Source organism: Panthera pardus, unplaced genomic scaffold (genome assembly GCF_024362965.1).
Source record: "Panthera pardus isolate Hobbes unplaced genomic scaffold, ASM2436296v1 HiC_scaffold_16, whole genome shotgun sequence".
Lineage (NCBI taxonomy): Eukaryota > Metazoa > Chordata > Mammalia > Carnivora > Felidae > Panthera > Panthera pardus.
This window is the reverse complement of record NW_026526721.1, coordinates 115506523-115526715: the sequence shown is the minus strand read 5'-3', so window position 1 is coordinate 115526715 and position 20193 is coordinate 115506523. Positions and strand designations below refer to the sequence as shown.

At 33.9% G+C, this 20193-nt stretch overlaps 1 long non-coding RNA gene across 2 annotated transcripts in view; it reads left to right on the top strand.

Moving 5' to 3' along the window:
* LOC109260679 (uncharacterized) overlaps nucleotides 1-13600 on the top strand; it is a 93269-nt gene extending 79669 nt beyond the window's left edge. Inside the window, exons 2-4 of one of the 2 annotated variants that reach the window (XR_002077111.2) lie at nucleotides 8963-9031; nucleotides 12008-12119; nucleotides 13418-13600. This is a non-coding gene — a long non-coding RNA (uncharacterized LOC109260679). Of the gene's footprint in view, nucleotides 1-8962; nucleotides 9032-12003; nucleotides 12120-13417 lie in introns of both variants that reach the window. The other variant, XR_002077112.2, reaches the window with a different exon arrangement.
* The last annotated feature ends 6593 nt before the right edge of the window (nucleotides 13601-20193 follow it).

Below are 20193 nucleotides of genomic sequence, written 5' to 3'. Positions count from 1 at the left end.
GTAGTGTCTATAGAAATGTTGTTTCCACAAAGTAGAAATATAATCTTTGTTATTAGATACCTGAGTTGTTAGTATGTATATGTACACCATGATATATAAGAACTGCTATAAACAGATAAATTTATGTAAGTCGTGTAGAAATCTGAAACTTTTCAGGTAGATACTCTACTCTCTAAAGACTCAGAATGGCCCTGTCAAAGTTAAAAGAATACTACAGTAGTTTTTAAAACTGATAGACACATATACTTAGAATTGAGATTATAATTATAAACAACAAACCCAATAAATCACATGAAAAATGAATCCACATTCTTTTTAAAGTATCCAGAAATTCTTAAAGTCTAACCTTGTCTCATAACTACTTTGTTACCTTCAAAAACTTTTTTTTTTAATACCTGAGGCCATTTACTCAATTAACTCATCTACATACATACGTTGTATATGACATACATAGTCCACTTTCCTTAAGACTTTTTAGTCCACTGGGGGAGACAGGCGAACAAACAGAGAACTACAATTCAAAATAATAAATATTCTTATAGAGGGAAGTCATGGGGTCTTTGGGAATATAAGAAAGAGTTCTGAAGGAGAAGATCAGAGGTCAGATGGTTTTATATTTGCATTGGTGACGGCTGTATTTTGAAACACTTGATAATTTGTTAGTTTTGAAAGCTTCTGAGTTATCACCATTGCTGAAAGACTCTTCAGATCATTCAAAGAGAAACACATCTAGCTGTTCAAGTTTGTGAATAAGTACTATAAAGAGTGCTGGAAGGCAGTCTATCATGAACCGTGGTGGTCTATTCAGCTTGCTATCTTTTGACTTCAATTATTATTGGTGTTACTCTTCCAGACGACACTACTTGCAAATCTTATTAAAGTATACACTTAGGAAAATGTTTTACTGCTTAAGTATTAATGGTTATGATGTTGTGTGAGAAGTTTTCATTGTTCGTCGTTGATCCTGTAATTTTAGAAACGGTTGCAATCAAGTTCAAATCGACTTGAGGTAGCCTAGGTCAAGGGGGAATCGAAGGACTTGAACCAGACTGAAAGAGGTCAGAAAGAACTAGGGAATCAGCAGTGGAGGGTTGGAGTTGCCTGAGGTCAGGAAGAGGAGGTCTCTGTAAAAGGCTCCCAACAGCTGGGCTGTAAAAGGTACAGCTGGAGCAGTTGGAAGGGAGATTGGAAAGGCCTGCAACTGCGGAAGAATGAGGGTGAAATGAGATGTGCCTTGCTCAGGACAATAAAAGAAAGGCAGGAACAGCTGCGGGGTTTGGATCTGTGATACAAGGCAAACCCAGTTGCAGGGAAGGTCTAAATGAGCAGCAATGGGAAACATATATAGGTAATATCCGAAGATGCACAAAACAAATGCTTAGGAAAGACTAACATTCTTAGCGATGAACTGGAAAACGAAGATTAAAAGCCAAAGAGAATCGAATGGGCAGATATCTTGATTATGCTTTTCAGTCAGAACACACTATCCATGCCATGCTAAGAAATACTTGGAACTCTACACTGGACACCAAAACCAATTAGGATCTAAGTGAGTTTGGTATATTGTTAAGTTCTTAATTAGAGCCTTTAAAACATTCCCCAGTCTATTTATACACGGGCTAATAGGAAATCAATTTAACTTGCTCTACGATAGTTTAAAAATATTAAAACATTTACATAATTTTGTGATATTTCTCATTGTAATAGGACACAGTAGTCAATTAGTTTTTCCCTCCATTATTAACAGTGAGCTTTTATGAAATTGCTGCTTGGTGCAAGAGCTGTTTTCTATCTTTGGGTCATTAGATTTGCTGATTTGAATTTAAAGGGGAAATAATATTAATTCCTCCAAATATCTTTTCTTCAAACTATATAGCAGTGTCTTCCCCACCCCCCCTTCTTTTTGCACTGCATAATATAATCTGGCAAAAAGTAAGTGTGATCTTAATTGTTAGACTTGTTTATTCCAGGGAGGAACCAATGGAGCACTTACAGTAATTAACATATTTTCTCGGTCTTCTCATTTTGTTAATGATATCTTATTGAAGGCTGTGCAGTAATTACTGCCCACTGAGGTACATACGCTGAAACAAATTAATGGCCAATGACCAATAATGATTACACTTGTAATTATCTATTGTAAAGTATAAGCAGAAAAAAAAAATTGAAATTAAAAACAATGTTCTTTGAAGCTAAAATTAAACTGTATTGTTAAACTGTGCTAAAAATCATATTAACAATTCGGTGGAGAAGTGATATTCTCTGTTTTATCATAATCTCCATCGGTTTTACATAAGTTACAAGAGACTTATTTTGTTTGCTATGTTGCACAGTTCTACCCAGTGGGGATACAGAGGTAAAAAAAAGTGTGAAGAATAGGATATGTATCATGTCTGCTTTTAGATATGACTTTTAGATATTTGTAGCACATTTACCTTAACATGGGCAACATAATTTTCAATGACTTCAAGAAGTTAAAGTCATGTTTTAAAGAGCTCATTGTCTTTATTAAGAGATTCCTGAATTGGGCAGTATCCCATCCAGCAAGTAGAGAGATGCCTCCATGAAAGTAATTTTCTACATCAGATGACAATATTTCCTTCTTCCTTCTCTAGAGACTTTTTCCCCCAGTTGCTTCTTGCTACCTGTCCTTCGTTTAAGAAATTCTGGGTCACTTGCCATGTTTAACATTTTCAATACTCTTTAATACTCAAACTTCACTTGTCTCATGGGTTTATCAGAATAAAGAGTAATTTGCCTAAAACACAGTCCACTACAACTTGGGCCAGAGGGTGGGGGTAGATGTTCATACAATTTTCACACAAAACAACTTGATTTTGTAAAGTTGAGCAGTTTGAAACTCCTCTTTGTTTATACAACCACCAACTTCAGTGCATGTATTTTACACATGGAAAAATAATAATAAACTTTAGCTGCGGATTAGCATAGTACGATATTGGGGTTCTCCAGACTGGTGTATTCCAGAGACTTGCGTCCTAAGTCTGTGTCACAATGACTCGAGTCACAAGTCACTCATTGTCTCTGGGACTTGGTTTTCTGACCTGAGAAGTAGAAGCATTGTACCAGCTCATCTCCAACGTCACTTATAAGCTTTAGTGTTCTAGAATAAGTTTTGTAATAAGGATCCCAGGAGACTGGGAATTGTTTCTCCTATCTCTGGTTACATTCTTGTGTGAAAACATATTATTAAGAATTTTTGGGTGATTTTAATTATTTGGAGTTCACTTTATGAGTCAAGTTTTCTCATGTTTGATTCTCAGGCTTCATCAGATATTTAGAATATGAAATAGAATCATAAATTTTTGTTGGCCTGAGTAAAAAAAACGGCACTAGTATCTAAACTTAGGTAGCCTCATTTAAATACACACTCTATTTTCAAATAAACTTAAAAAATAATATGTAGACAAATGATTTTTTGTTAAAGTATTTAACGAAATGTAATGTTTTTCTTTATAATAGTGTTTTGTTCCTTATGAAAATTTGGGTGCCTAAAAGATCAGACTTAAGTTTTTATGTATTTTTGTACCTTGACTCTTAGTATTGATTAATGTTAAAGAAATTCTTGTTGAAAGAAGAAAAAATGATTGTCAACATATCTTTCTTTGCTTTTGAACACTCTGCATGCTGCTATGTTGTTTTAAATTGTTCTCAGTGTAGAATACCTTCTCTCCCTCAAATAGGAAGTTGGCTTTCTATCTGACAACTTAAATTTTGTTTTACAATGAAGCAATTAAAGCTTGATTCTTTGAGGTAAGGTTTATTATTTGGATAGGGATACCATGGTGGAATTATAATCTTGCTGTTTTAAGTGGAATATCACATCCAATCTTTTCTTTTTTTTACATAAGAGAAAAATTGGCGTAATGAGGATATAAATTGCTAGATTATTATCCAAAATTATCTAAAATCTCTGCCCTGGAGATTTCATTGTATCAAATCTTCTTTTAGTATCCACTAGCAAAAGAGGAGAAAAGTTGTTATCTAGCTTTAAGATTTTTTAGGACATCTGACTGCTTTTAATTTTTTCTTTCAGTTCATGGGAACTGGTCTTATACGCCTGGCTGAACTTGTTTTAGATTTTGACAGTTTTTTATTTGTGTCCCATTTGGATGTTTTTCAAAATGTCCAGACTATTCACATTACATCTGAATAAGCACTATCTAATGGTTTAATTCAAATCGTCTGGCTTACCTCTAATTAGTATTGTTAATGTTTACATATTATTCTGAAAAAAATAGTTTTATGGCTTTATTTTAAAATAAAAATAATGTGGACATTATCAGAAGTTTTAAAGAAAAAATTTCCTTAAAAAAACTGGTAGAAAACTCTTGGTTGGGGTAAAATTGGAAATGACAGAGTGGCCAAAATAACTATCTCTTATGATATAATTCCCAATCTGGAATAATCTGGGTAGTCATCTGTTAACAGATTTAGATTTAGCAACACTGGAAAACTGAAGGTTATAGAGACCCGCATACTCACCTGCTGGTCTTACTATACTAATAATTAGCACTAAATTTTAAATACATCCAAATCTAGTGCATGTCTGCACATGTGTATTTTAGTAATTTTAAAAAGGCAGTTTGCTACAATATTAAGTTAGAAATTGTTTCCCATCTAACTTAGCAATTAGTGAAAAGACAAACAACAGATTCTGAGAAAACTATTATCTAGAAGTATGCTGGAAAAATAAAATACTCATTACTTGGCTATTTATTTCTGGCCCTGAAAACACGAAAGGCTTTTGTTTATGTTGTTCAATATAATTTAACGAAAGTTATTTAAAAAGTTAATAAGGCAAGAGCCTGAATTTATTTAATTAAAAAAATCATGAATTTTAAAAAGGGAGGTTATGGGCAATTATACTATAGTCTTTTCTCTACATAAGCTGCTCCATGAACGTGGGCAAGCATATTTATCTTTCAGAGGCTTATTTTCCTCATCTGACATTCCACACTTTTCTCGTCTAGAGCATCACTAAAGTTCTGTCAGAAACTATTTGCAATGTGTATATTGGTGTTAACGGTTTTAATTTTTATATATACACTGTATGCATATATATATAATATATAGTTATAGTTATAACTTATCTTAAAACCTATATGAACATTTATAATTTTAAAGGTATATATGCTTTGTATATGAAAAAAATAATCCGAAGGAATAAATTACTTTTCTTATTTTGTTCACATATGTAAAATAATTCCTACCATGTCATTTTCTTCAATGGTGTATACACTGGAATTATGGTCATAAGAATATCACATTCTTTTTTTTTTTTTTTTTTCTTTTTTGGAAACATTTCAACATCTCTATTCAAGGACTGACTGGATCATGTTTACAGAGGCTTTTCAAGGCATCTGTTCTTAGCCACAGCTGAGAATGGGGCCCACCGTGCAGACTGGAAGGATCCACCTAGAATTTGTTGAATTAAGTCCTTGCACCTGGATATAATTGTCGTGCCGCTGTGCTGGGGGTTTTCTTAAGCTACTGGTAAAACAAATTAGCTCAATTTAAACTGGCATCCAGTAGAGAAGCAACAACTCACCTCATATAATGTTTTTCAAATAATTATTTTTGTATTGCCAGTTTTGCCTCATGAATATTTTCCTGGGGGCTGGGTGAGAAAAAAATGTAGCTAAACCAGAGACGTGATAAAAATTCTACGTATGTTATAGGCTTTGATATTGTTGCAGTATAATTAAGATATGGGTAAATATGTGATGCTAGTCAGTGCAACTGGATTTTTTTCCACCACTAAACAAAACATAAATTCAGATATTTAGTGGAGTTTAAGAAATATTCTCATCTCCATATGCAAGTTTCATAAACCATTGATATATTTGCTGTAGCTTTAATAACACAACTATTTTTTTTACAAATAGAAAAAAATGCATGTGAGAATCATGATAAACAGGAGGCAAGATTCATTTATGTTTGTCGGTAGAATTAATGAAATTCATGTGGTTATGTATTTTTGAGTCATTTATACTTGGCAACCGAATTCACAAGCTTTCTGGAAACTCAATAAACTCAAAGGTTTAATGGCTGGTAAGAATGAGACTAGTGCTTTTGGGATTATGGGGCTAATACATGTATGGATTTCTGTGTGCATTCATTACTTATCCACTTAGTACAAATTTCTTGGTTACCAATTATGTGCCAGGCAGGATTCTCAGCATCGAGGACACAGCAGGGAAGCATGAGAAATTCCTGGCTTCCTAAAGTTTACATTCTAGTTTGAGAAACACACACAGAAAGAAGGAAAGAGAGAAAGGAAGGAAAGGAGAGAGGGAGGAAGAAAATCTAAGAATCTAATTATATAATTTCAGTTTAATGTTGAGTTCTATGAAGAACATAGCGTGAACTTGTTCCGAGAGTAGTCAAAGGTACAGTTAGATTGCTTAGGAAGGCTTCTCTGAGAAAGTTATCATGTTGATATATGGATTATAGGCACATAAGGTAGCTGTATTAATATACCCACGTGTTTCTTAACATGCCTTAGCCCGCTTGCATGAGATTGGAGAGAAATCTTCCCTACTTGTATGGAAGGCACCCAGCGTTTAGAAGGGTCTGTGCACATGTGTAGGATATATATAGGATATATGTTTTCCCCCAAATATAACATACAGAACACAATAAATCAACATTAGAAAATGACTTATTATAAAGGTTTGGTCATAAAGTCCTATAGAGCCTTTCCCAACCATTTTTCTTCTGACGTTGTCACTTCTTCCTTGGTCGTAATAACTTGTACATATTTCTCTTATAGTACGCTTTGCCTTGCATTGTCATCAGTTGCCTACCAATGTATTTTCCTTTCGAGATTTTACTCTGACAGAGGCCTTTGTTTAATGTCTCTTTGTATTTCCAGAGCCTTACAACAAGTCTAGAAGGAAATCGAATGCGTTTTAATGTGTGTACGATGAAAGGATTCTACTGTAGTTCAATTAAAATGTTCAGAACTGTTACATAGGACAATTTCACTTCTACACGGAAGTTCTGAGAGTGAAATGTTGTGGTCAGGTGGCAGAGCTGAATTCGGAATTCAAGCCACCCAGCTGGCCGACTTGTGCCTATTGTTGGCAACAAACACTGTGGCAGAGTTTGATTAGCAATGACACCACCACTGCTGCTGGTGGAAATAACTACCATTTATTCAGCTCTAAAGTCAGCTAGTGGCCGCTACCTACACTGTCCTAGCAAATCCTGATAATTACCCTATGAGGCAGGTGTTATACACCCACTCTACAGATAAGTAATTGAAACTCAGAATGAAAAAGTGCCTGAAGTCAGCAAGCCGGTCATAGTTTAAAGTAATGTGTGTAATAAAAATACTATAAAATTCCAAGTTAACAATTCATAAAGTGGCTGCTTTATATACATAACGTGTATGTGTTGTTAAATGGCAGTGGGATAGTCTTTTGAATGTTTGGTGAGGGAAGGATGCAAAATGTCAGGGATGTGTATCTTGGCAAAGTTTGGAATAGTATGTGTGTGTGTGTGTGTGTGTGTGTGTGTGTGTGTGTATACACACACTCTATAAACTGTGTGTGTATACACACACACACATATACTCATCATTGTGTGCAGAGTTTTGCAAAGTTATTTGATATTATTAGTTTTGAACCAATTTATAGTCATTATGGTATAATGTCTCCTTACTGAAAAATGAACTTTTGTTTGGAGGACAGGGCCATTTCATGTTTGTCTATATTCCCAATGCTTAACACAGTGTGTGGTACAATGTAGACACCCACTAAATAAAAAATTCACATAAATTAAAATAAAAAATTAACCAAGTAATTTTGTCAATAAGGTGATCCATAGCGCAGGAGGGCCTAAGGATTTTCATTTCCATCGGCTTTAAAAATCAATGTCAAGAACGGGGGAAAACAGTAAACACTGGTTATTATCATTTTTTATTCCAAAAGCTCAGTGGAGTTTTATTTTTATTACAAAAATTAATCTATTTCAGTAGTTCTGAGTTAGACAATATGGTATGGAAATGTGAAACTTGAGAAAATCACATATATGTGCAAAATCTAGAAATAGTTTTTCTTGTAAAGTCTAAAATAGGCCTGTAATCAACAAAATAAGCAGCTAAATAAATATTTTATGAATTTGATGCTATCACTGATATTCACACATTCATATTTGTTCACACAGAAGATCATAATATTGACTGATTTTATATATATATATATATATATATATATATATATATATATATGCATGTTCTAATACATCATTCACACACAGACAGACACTCTGTAACTGAAAATGAGGCTGCCACCCTGTGAAGCTATGAAGGCTCACCAAATATCATCACGTGATTTTCAATTTATGGATTCTTTTGTTATTATAGAAAAAGGCAGAAAAGAGGTATGGACAAAAAAAAATCTCTAACCTGAAAATCAGGAGAAATATGAATCTTTAGAATTAAGCCTTTTCAGAAATATAAAAATAGAAATATAAAAATAGGTTCAAAATTAAGTAAAAGGATATTTTTATCTCCCCGTGGGATGATGGAGGCAAAGGTCGGTCCTCACTGCTGGTAATTTATTTTATGTTTATATGTCTCCAGGTACAGAGAAAGTAGAACTCACCCCAAATGCTTTCTAAGAGTTTAAGCACACAGACTCTATTATACACAGCAAAAAATGAAGAGTTGGTTTATATATAAATGTAGGTGACTTGAGGAAATGATATCACTTTTACATGGTTATATGTATCGAATATTCAAAAACCAAAATGTGGGTTCAACCTCTGTAATTACCGAGGACAGAGTAAAAACGATCCAGTCCATAAACTCTATTAATTAGAAGTAGAGGATTTGGGGTAGAAGCCCCTCTATAAACTGTGAAGGACAAGTGTACAATTCTCCAAGTTTAAAGGAGGCACTTTATAAGGATGTGTTTACCTCTGATTTTTTTTCCAGGGGGACTCAGTTCATTCTATGGAATTGGAACGACCTTGGAAATAATCTCAGGATGACGTGCTGCCCAGTGTAAGCGAGGCTCTCACAGTTCTAATATTTTTCTTAAATCAGTATTTACAGCAAGAATGGGAATGTGACAGGCTTTAAAATTCCCCAAATTATCTAATCTTAGTGTTCCACGCGTAATTCTGAAAATAACTTAAATTGTGTTGTGTTGAAAGACAGTGTTGTAGAGACTCAGTACAGGATTCTAGAAGTTACCTGCCTGTCACAGAAGATTTGCTTTTGTGGACTGGATGATCGATGGTCGATTTCATAGAAAGTTCTATATTTTCAATTTTTTTGTCCCAAATTTAATTTTACTAACTGATACCCATGGAGTTGTTATGCTCATGTGGTATGTAGATAGGTAACTGGAAATGAGGAGTGTGCAGTAATCTAGTTGCGTCAGACAAAAACTAAGGAAATATCTTTGATTTTCCCCACTTTTTCATTACTGCAAATGCTCTACACTGTGCTTTCAATGTAAGTATTGTGATTCTATTGATTTCTCTGTATCTTCACTTGAGCAAGTACCTTCTTCTGTCACCTGGACTGCTGTGCTGGTTTCCCTGCCTCTGGCCTCCCACTAAAATGTATTCTTTATATGGGAGCCGGAAGGATTTTTTTTTGAAGTTTATGCCAGATCATGTCACTCCTTCTTTAAAAGCTTCTATAGCTTTATTCGTAATGGCCCAAACTGGAAACAACGCAAATGTTCATCAACCAGTGAATGGATAAACAAATAGTGCATTCACACAATGGAATTCTTTCAGCCATAATGAACAATTGATACACTTAACAACGTGGATGCGTCTCAAAGGCATTACGCTAAGTGAAAGAAGCAAGACACAAAAGGCTACATGATTCCCTTAAATGACATCCTGGAAAAACTACGGGGACAAAGATGTGATCAGTGGTTGCTAGGGGGTGGAGGACATGACGGAACTCTTTGGGGTGACAGAATGATCTATTTCTTGATTGTGGTAGTTACACAACTTATATATTTGTCTATAATCATCAAACCATTATGTACATGAAAAGGGTTAATTTCATAACATGCATATATATGATGATTTTATATATAGAGAATATATACAGGATATATAGGATATATAACCATCACATATATGAATATAATAAAAGTTATTATATATACATTTATTGTTTAGAATAATTATATACATATATATCTATTTTTCAGAGAGAAAGGGAGAGCCAGTTCCATAGAACGCTTTAAGTGTCCTTTAGAAAAAAAATAAGAGAATAAATCCATCCTCATAAAGCACCTTCCTTTAACTCTGACAATTGTACACGTGTTCTAGAAAGTCTGTGAGGAGCTTCTATCCCAAATTATCTCTACATGAGATAAATTATATCTCAATGAACATGACTTAAAACAAATGAAAACCATTCTATGGTCTCTTCCTGTATTTAGTATAAAAATCCACACTCCTGACTCTGACCTGTCAGGCCCTTTGTGAACTCACTTCTGCCTGCCCTTTACATTTTTGTCCCAGGTTCACACTGTTCAGGTCTACTTAGGGTGTTTTCTTAGATGTTTGCTATTTAACACTAAAAACAAATAAGTTATTAGCCTTTAAGGTAACATTTAACTTTTATTAATGAGGATTTAAAGTATAAAATTATGTATTGATAATTCTTCAGCATAATCCCTTCATTTTCTCATAAAAATTAAAAGCCCGCTCTACAAAAACTCTGTTTTCATCATAATAGGCTCCTGATTCTCTCTTAGTTCATGGAAAGAGAAGAGAGAGGCAATAATTTTAAGTACCTGAGATCACATTCAACTTAGTGACCAGGTATTTTCTGTCAGTTAAACATGGTGTAAGAAAAGATGAATTTATGCCATATTAATTAATTAAACAAATGATATTTTATACCTATTATGTAACAGGATACTCAAGGGAGGCGTTTTTTAATTTATAAAGATATAAAAATTAAATCTGATTAAATAATAATCCCTCCTATTTTATTTATAAATATAAATTTAACATACAAACATTTGAATTACATGTATTTCAGATATACACCTTGAATATGGGTCAACACACAAACTTATAGAGTTTTATAACATATAAAAGTATAGAAACTGTGTGTAGAAAACACACACATCTAAAGCCCCACATACATTTTATTCAGTTATAAGAAAAATAATACTTTTCTAATAGTGGCATCATATAAAAGTAAAAATTCAGTTCACATATCTAAATCAGATTTATAAAGCTTCTATAAATGCATTAAAACAGATACACATAAATCACTAAAATGTCATCTTAAAAAAACAAGTCACATTTATTATCTGATAGTGTACCTCATCTCATGGATCAAATTTACATATTATGCACGCCAGGAATATGTCAGGGCTAGACAAAATTTCCAGCTCATGTGAGAAATAAGACAAATACTAGCTAATTCTATAGTAGGATTATGGGACTTGAATTTTTAAAGTTTTTCAAATGACTATTTCCTTCCTCTCCCTTTTTTTCCCTCCCTCCCTTTTTTTCCCTTCTCTCCCTCTGTTCCTTCCTTCCTTCCTTCCTTTCTTCCTTCCTTCCTTCCTTCTTTCCTTCCTTCCACTTCTCATTCTTCTTTAGCCTTCCTTTTCTTGTTACGCTCACTGAAAAGATATGGTCATTGAAGAAAGTTTCCAGTATATGACTTCAGGATATATATTCAATTCACCTAAACTTTTGCTGTTCAGCACGAATATAGTTAATAGATTGCTTGCTAGCCTGAGTCCCAGAATTTGTTTTAAGGTATCCAAGAACAGGATGACAGTACTCAGGAAACATCTTGTGCAATGATGCCACATCCATCACTTGACTAAGACCTTGTTTTCAACTTTATAAACCAGTGGGGTGACCTTCTGTTCCCAAGAGAGGGCCTAAAACGTACTGGGCAAATCTTTGGCTCTTGAAATGGCTGTTCAATGTTACAGATGTTCAGGTGACTGACTAATGGTTTCCTTCCCCCATAAGACAGCTCCTGGGAAGCTCTAGGATGTGGCTTTAAACTGGAAAAACTCTTGGGAGCTGGGTTTGATATGGCATGGTCTCTGAGGCATCCCTAGTCTGAAGTTCTTCCAGGAAGTCTGGTGAGTTCTAAAACTTCCCTGGCAAACCAATCTGCTTGACAACACACAGGGAAATGTAAATGAGGGAAGTGCCAAGGTCAAGGCCTTGCTTGGTACTTCCTGGATATAGTATAACATAGTGGTTATAAACTCTACAAGGTTGAGATGCTTGGCTATAATTCCTAGTTTCATTTCTACTGGCTGCATGACTGGAGCCTCAGCTTCCTCACTAATAGTAATAGTAATAGTAATAGTAATAGTAATAGTAATAGTAATAGTGATAGTAATAGTGATAGTGATAGTGATAGTGATAGTGATAGTGATAGTAATAATAATACATTTTCCAATGGAATTGTGAGGCTTGAACAAAATTAACAAAGTGCCTAGCACAAAGTAAACATTAGCTAAAAGGTCATCTATTAGTATTGTTGTTGTCACCCTAAGCCTCAGAAAATAATTTAGCCATAATTGAGAGACTACTAGGGATTTTCTCACTGCATCAGTGATAAGAATAATTTATACAACAGTTGTGATTCATATATATGCAGGGAGCTAAGCACATTGACAAGTAGAGGGCAGAATGCAAGTGGGTGCTGGAATTTAAAATATTCATAACTAGTTTATATAGAGATAGGAACATTTTATGCTTTGAGTCAGTTTACGTTCTTCACTTTAGGCATAAACATCTGATTTTCTACGTTTTATAATTTGATATAATATTTAAGGCCACCAAAATATTACTTTCAGGAGGAGGCAGCTTAAGAAGTAAACCAATATGTGTTATATATTTCTAGTCTAACATTTCTGTGAGAAATTAGATTAAGGTAAGAAAAATAAGATCTCTTGTTGGAGTTCTTTTGGCATTTTGTAATGCTTCTTACACAAAATGCTAAAACTGAAAAACAAAATCACATTTATTTCATTTCATTTCACCTGTACCAGGTCTAGGAAGCTAATTACTAAAAACACATCTTCCAGAAGTTAAATAGCCAAATATTGTTATTGTTTTAATATAAAATCAATGGAAAATATTTAACACTTTTATATCTATTTCTTTATCTCCTTTTTTCCTCATTATTCTTTTTAATACCATCATCATTATTATTAGAGCTGCACAGAAGTGACACATTACTAAATACCAGTGAACACTGGAAGAAGGTTAAGCAAAGTTAATTTATGCAAGAAAATTCCCGCTAGAAATGTGGGAAGACCTTATTCTATTTAATAAATACATTATTTGTGCAGGTCATTTTTACCTGCTGAGTATTTCCAGGCATCCAAATAATTGTTATTCTCCACTGTCTCTTTTCATGTCTTAGCCAAGCTAAACCACAAAGGATGAGCAGCTCAGAGCTTAGCGAGTGCTTCCTAGCTGCCCCCCAGGAGTGCTGGGAGCGAGCCTGGAGAGCTTCCCAGAAGACCTGAAAGGCCGCAGCAGCATCGCTTACAGAAACGGCCCTGGATAACGTTCGTTTTGGATTCATCTTCTGGCTTTGTGATCTTGGGCGAGTTACTTCTTTTCCTCCATTTCTCCATATGGAAAACTAGAGGAGTAATACCTACCTTACAAATATTGCTTTTATGAGAAAAAAAGGAGATGATGTTTGTAAAGTGTTTGCTAAGTGTAAAATGCTTATCCCACTTAAATCTATCATAGTAGTTAAAAGTGTGCCATTAGCTTGAATCTTGGCTCTCAACTGGGAATAATAATTGTGCTTACTGCTCATTCAGTGTTGTTGGGAGGGAACTACTACGTATAAAACAGGTGGGCCAATTCTGGATGCATTTACATGCTTTTTGTTATTATTACTCTACGCACCCTTATTTTCACTCAGAAGCAGACCAAATGGACATACTTAATATATATTGTAAGAATGATAGAGAAATGAGATTAATTTTTAAAAATGAAATGAAAAGAATAAATACATATTGTTTTGAATATGCAGTATTTAAGTTATACATGTTATGAGGTGATAAAAATCATTTCATTTATAGCAATATTAACTGAAAGAAACAATTTTGATCATTTCAGTGTGTATGTTCCTTGGTCAGGCTCATGTGAGCCCAAAATGAGATGGCCTTTGAAAGTCTTTCTGGCTTTGGCTGGAGATAATGTTTTTAATGGGAGAGTGTTTTGTATTACCTGACGGGTTTTAACTTCTTGAACATCTTTAGTAATTACCATGTGCAGCATTAGCTAGATAGCTTTCAAACTTTCATAGTTATTCTTTATTAATCTTTTAAAAAGATTGTGTTTTATGCTATATGTAAATATGCGAGCTTATATGCTCTTTAAGATGAGATGAAAGGGAATGATTTCATTCTATATTAGAAAAACTAGGTTAGTGCTTCCCGAATGTTAGTTAACAGGTACAATGACGATCATAACCAAACACAATGAAAATATTCCTCTGGTCAAGTTTGAGAAAAAACACTAGATTAATTAAAACTCCAAAATACAGCTTTTATTGTATCACTTCTCAAAATCTTTAACATATTAATGTGTAAGGAGAATCTCTAAAGATGGCAGTAGTATGTTTGCTAAATATTATTTGACCACTAAGACCTTTTCCTGAGGAGCTATTGTTAAGGAATATATTTTGGTAAGTGTGAGGCTGGAAGATTATTGTGTTTTTCGTCTTTGTTTTTAAATGAGAGAAAACACAGTTCATATGAGTTTAGAATTTTCTACCATATTTGCATCTAGTTTGCTCAATTCTATTGGGGACATCCTTGCAAAGCTACTTTACCAGACAATTTCCAGGGATAAGGGACTGTGGTTCCTGGCCTCTCCCTTTCTTCCTTCTCCTATTTTAAAAGTACAAATGATTCCATAGACTAGGCCAAGGAAACTTCCAGTTTTGCCCCTAAGAGGGTCTGATCCTGAAGATGGAGGAAAAAAGTAGCATCTGAGATTTAAAGATGAGCAGGAGGCAGTATTCGAAACAAAAGTGGTATCCACAAGAACAGCCTTGGAACTCCGAAAAATCATTTTAAGGGGAAAATTAGAGGCGTCAATAAACTCAAGAAGGAGATAATGATGACAATCATTTTATCATGTGAAGGAGAGAAACAATAGAAAAAGAAAAGCTCAATTGACGATCCTTTTGTTTTGTCTTGTTTTTGTTTTTGTTTTGTTTCATTCTTCCTACCTTGACACTATTGACATTTGGGGCCAGAGAATTCTACCTTGTAGAGGACTGCCCTGTGTACTATAGTGTCTCTGGCCTCTACACACCAGATTCCCGTAGCACCTCATCCCCCACAATGGGATCCCCCAAAGTGTCTCCAGACACTGCTGAATGTCTTCTGGCGGGGGGACAAAATTGACCTCAGTTGAGAACCATTGGTCTTTCCCTTTCCCACAGTATTTTCTCCTTTGGTGCTAGAAGGTGAATACAGAAAATGGAAGGGCATCATCCTGTAAATGTTCATGTGAATAATACAATACAACCGCAAATACGTTCAAGAGAGATAACACTTCTTTAATAGGTTTTCTGTCATTTCTCTAAGTCGCACTCTGGAAGTATGGGATCACTTTTTAATCTCGCGTTAGCTGAGTTATTTTTTTATTCTTTTGCCCGGACTGATTGCTATTTTCACGTAAAAGACAATTAGTAAAACATTCACTTCTTTTTCTTTTGTTTTGTTTTGTTTTGTTTTGTTTTGGTCTTAAAGCATTTAAGATGGAATCACTAAAACTGTGGCTTAAAATATCTCCTGGTTGGTGTAATCTTTCTGGAATTAACAAACATTAGTCATTCAGATAAAATAAGTGGTTGCCAAATATGTTGGTTAAAGCTATAAACCTAATGAAATAAAATGGAATACGGTACCTTGCCTATTTATATTTTTACATTCTTTTGGGCTATAAATTCACACCTATTTTTCTGTCTCTCAATGGTTTCCACCTTTTATATTGGTGTTTGGGACTCTAAGACTAGAAATGAAGCTGTCCATGATAGGTTAGAAAAGAGAGAATCTGAAAATAAACTTGTAGTTTCCTAGCACAATTGAGGCTAAAAATGTGCATTACAGTATTGTTTTAATTACTGTGTGTGTTTTCTTTTTGTCTTGGGTCTCCAGGACTGAACATTCACTTCTGGAAAGGAGCACATTAAATTTATGTCAACCTGTACTGGATTTGAGAAATTCCCTAAATAAAGGAGGAAAAAGGAGAAATACCCAAAAAGAAAAAGAAGGCAGGTATATCCTGATAACTAGATAGATTCTCAAAGCTTGTATCTGTGGTGTAGCCATGAAATAATTTAACATTGTGATATAATATTTTCTGCTTAATTAGCATTCGATTATATGCTTTCCAGTTTTGAACAATATAATTTTAGTATAGGTAGAAAGATGAAGCCTAAAGGAATCTAGATCTCAATCTAGTAGAAGGAATATTATTTTCCTTTTGCTTTCCAAAGTTTCTTTTGAGTACAGAGTTTTAAAATGAAATGTAATACATTCACCACCCAGTTATTCTTAGTGCTTATATTAGCCTTAAATAATAAAAAGCTTAAGGTCCATTTTTCCATTTTTAAAATTTACATATGATTACATTTAAGTTAATCTTCTTTATTTGTTTTCCTTTTGTAAAAAGGTACTCTGTTACCTCTGTCAGATTACGTTAGAGGATTTCGGTGACATTCTTGTACTAGAGAAACTATGAACACTTCTACAGGCTATGTATTTATGCAGCCACAATGGGTATAATCCTATTTTTATGAAGAATGAATAGAATTGACTTAAAAATAGAAATAGCTTCCTGAAATCACCTACATTCTATTTAGCCCAATTTAAAAAAATAACTTAAAAGCTTGTTGCAAACATTTAAATCAGATAAGTCAGCACAATCCCTTGCCAAAGGTCAAAAAGATTGCAGTAAAAATCCAAACAGAATATCAATTGGGACCTGACAAGGCAAAGCAAGTGGACGATTCAAATAAATTTCTTTCTGAATACACATTTGCTCATCTTTGCTCAAGGGTCAAAACAGAATTATTCTGGAATAGAAATGGTGACTATATGACCTGTTGTTTAACGAGTGTTTCTAAACTGGTTTATAATTACCAAATTAATCTCAGAATATATTAAAAACCTATTTGCACAAGCTATGTACAAGTAAAAAAAAAAAAAAAAAAAGAGCAGAGCACTTTACCTGCATCGATACAAAGCATTGCATAACAAGTATTTGTTTTTGTAGTTATTGTGGCTTTGGGAACAAGCAAATATAAACAGCAGGAAACAAAAATACAGCAGCAGTGCAACTGGAGGTTGTCAGGGAGCAGTATGGTGGCTTTAGGAGCTGAATTCGGCTTGAAATAAGCTTTGTTTCAGTATGCGTAAGAGGCTTTGGCGCTGTATCAGACCTCTGGGGCAACCACTCAGCAGGATGGGGATTATCCAGCGGTTTACTATAGTCTGTGCTTCCCAATTCATAGAAAACTTGCCTCCTTGTCGTACTCTTACATTAACTCACTTTTCCATCTCCTCCCCCGCCTTCTGGGATTTTAGGTCTTTTGGCTAAAAAGAGTAGCGGATGTTAATTCAGAATCTAAAAAGTATTTAATGAACTCAATTGAAAAGATACCAAACGTTTGACATCTATAGATAGTGAGTGAACATAAGCATGGGTAATTTTGCAAACTGAGTAAATCCATTTTCTGAAATTGATGTTTCTTTGTCATTGGTGGCCCTACCAAAAATGTCCTATGCACAAATTGACTGTATTTTAATACAACTGCTATTCATTCACAATAAATTTCCAAATATATTTCTTTCTAACAATGAAATGCTTTCTTTCTTTCTTTCTTTCTTTCTTTCTTTCTTTCTTTCTTTCTTTCTTTCTTCTTTTAAGGCTTGACAGGGTTAATTCCATTTAGCTGTGAGAAGACTATGCTATGGTGGAAACCCCATGGTTCTTCCAAACGCATGACCATCAAAGAACCAGATTAGCTGAGTGAGGAGGGAAAAGGAAACTGTGCCCTTCCTGTCTCTTAATAAAGCTAAGATTACAGAAGTATTTAATAACCATTGTGGGTTTTAATAGGAAATTGTATGAACACTTTTGGTAATTCACTCAATCTATGGTTACCGTTGAAGATTGTTTTTGTTTAAGCTAGCTTAGATATCTAGAAAATGTTGTAAAACCAGGATCCTATTACGCATAGCACTGCTAAGTAATCAACTATAAAGACATTAAAAGTTCTTTTTGGATATCTCATTTGCACTGAGAACAGTGAGTTGCACCACGGCTAAAGGAACAACAGCAATTGTTTTATACACACTGAGAAGGCAATAAAATGTGGATTCCTTATGTAGGTCCAAATGTAGCAGCTGGATTTGGCTTTATGAACCATGAAAAATAGTTCCCATCTGGAAGTTGATGTTGAATAAAGATGCAACAGTAAGAGAGCATTTTACATGAAACATTTTTTACATGTCTAACACAATCGTTGCTAATTTCTAGTTATAATTGGAAAATAATAATGGGGGGTCAATGAGTTTGGTATTAAATACCCAAAACTTTTAAAATCTTGGTGTGATTGTTTTGTTCATTAAAAACAAAATAGGCAACAGCAATATTAATTTTAAATTTTCTGAATAAATAATTAGTACTTTAATAGTTATAGTTATACAATTATAAACAGTCACATTCTCAAATTTAAAATGTCATTGACAATAATGGTGGATTTTTTGTTATTGAAAAATGTATGGTGATGTGTACAATCCACTCCTTCATCCTACAACATATTCTAAAATGTTAGTTCTGTCTTTGAATAAATTCTTATCAAACACTCCCTGTAACTCGTATTTGAAGTTACATATAAGAACTGGACCTTCTGAGGTTATTGTACTATCCTTTTGCTTTCGAGGAGGAATATTCTCAAATAAAAAATAAACCATAAATCCAAGTTTATAAGATTGGATAATGCTTGTCAGCATATTCCAATCTCCCCCTGAATTTATTATGTAAATTGAACAAAATTATTGCTTACTGCCAACTCTTTTTAGTACATGTTTTGCATTTAGCAAGGACACACATAATTTGCCCCCTTTTGGCAGTTGTTTTTGCCATATTAAAATTGAGAGACTGAGCAGATAATAAGACTGTTGACAATATTTACAGGCTATAATGCATCATTTTATTTATGTTAATCCAACTACATAAGATTTAAATTTGAAGATACCGTTGTTTCAGTTTTTAGCTATTGGTTCTTTAAAACAGATAAAATTTTTAAATTACTAAAGTCTCAGTCTTTTTTTTTCTTTTTTTTCAAAATGAACTTTTGAATTACTTAATTATTCCAGATAAAACAAAGCTTGCTTTAATGTATAGTATATCTGCAAATTAAAAAAAATACTGTAGCATATTTTAAAGTTCATTGAAAATGCAATACAGCAAGGAAGGACAGGGACACAAATAGAAGGTGTAAATCTAATAAAATTTATTAAAACTTGAGAAAATTTACTAGATGATAATTTTCCTAAACTTCCTGTTTTTTCTTAAGTGCTTGTTTCTAAATTCATCTACCAGCACAGAGAAAGATCAATACATTTTAGGAAGCTATTGTTTTTCCAAAGTAACTTTTCTTCATGTAGAGGTCTGCATATTAGGTTCACTTGATTTAAAAATGTCATGTCTTTACACTTGTTACGTATAAAAATAGAAGATGTACAAAATGATTGTGAGGCCCTTAGTATAGTGCCTAGACTTAAGGACTCAATTAATGGTAGCTATTAAGGACAAATGATGGAAACTCTTTCTCTTAGAGTTTATTCACTTTTGTTTGGGATGTTAATTGTTGGCGTTTATTTATTATTTAATATAAAGTTGAGAACAGTACTTCAGAATTCAGAATTCAGTAATTTCAGAAATTCTGAAAAATCAAAACAGATTAAGAATTGATGTGTGTAGGGGTGCCTGGGGCTCAGTTGGTAGAGTGTGAGACTCTTTGATCTTGGGATCATGTGTGTGAGCTCCACATCAGGTGGAGAGCTTAAAAAAAAAGAATTGATGTGTGGAATATAAGTTCTAGCTATGTGAAATAAAAACCAAACTACCAGAGACTTTACGCTATGTTCTATCTTG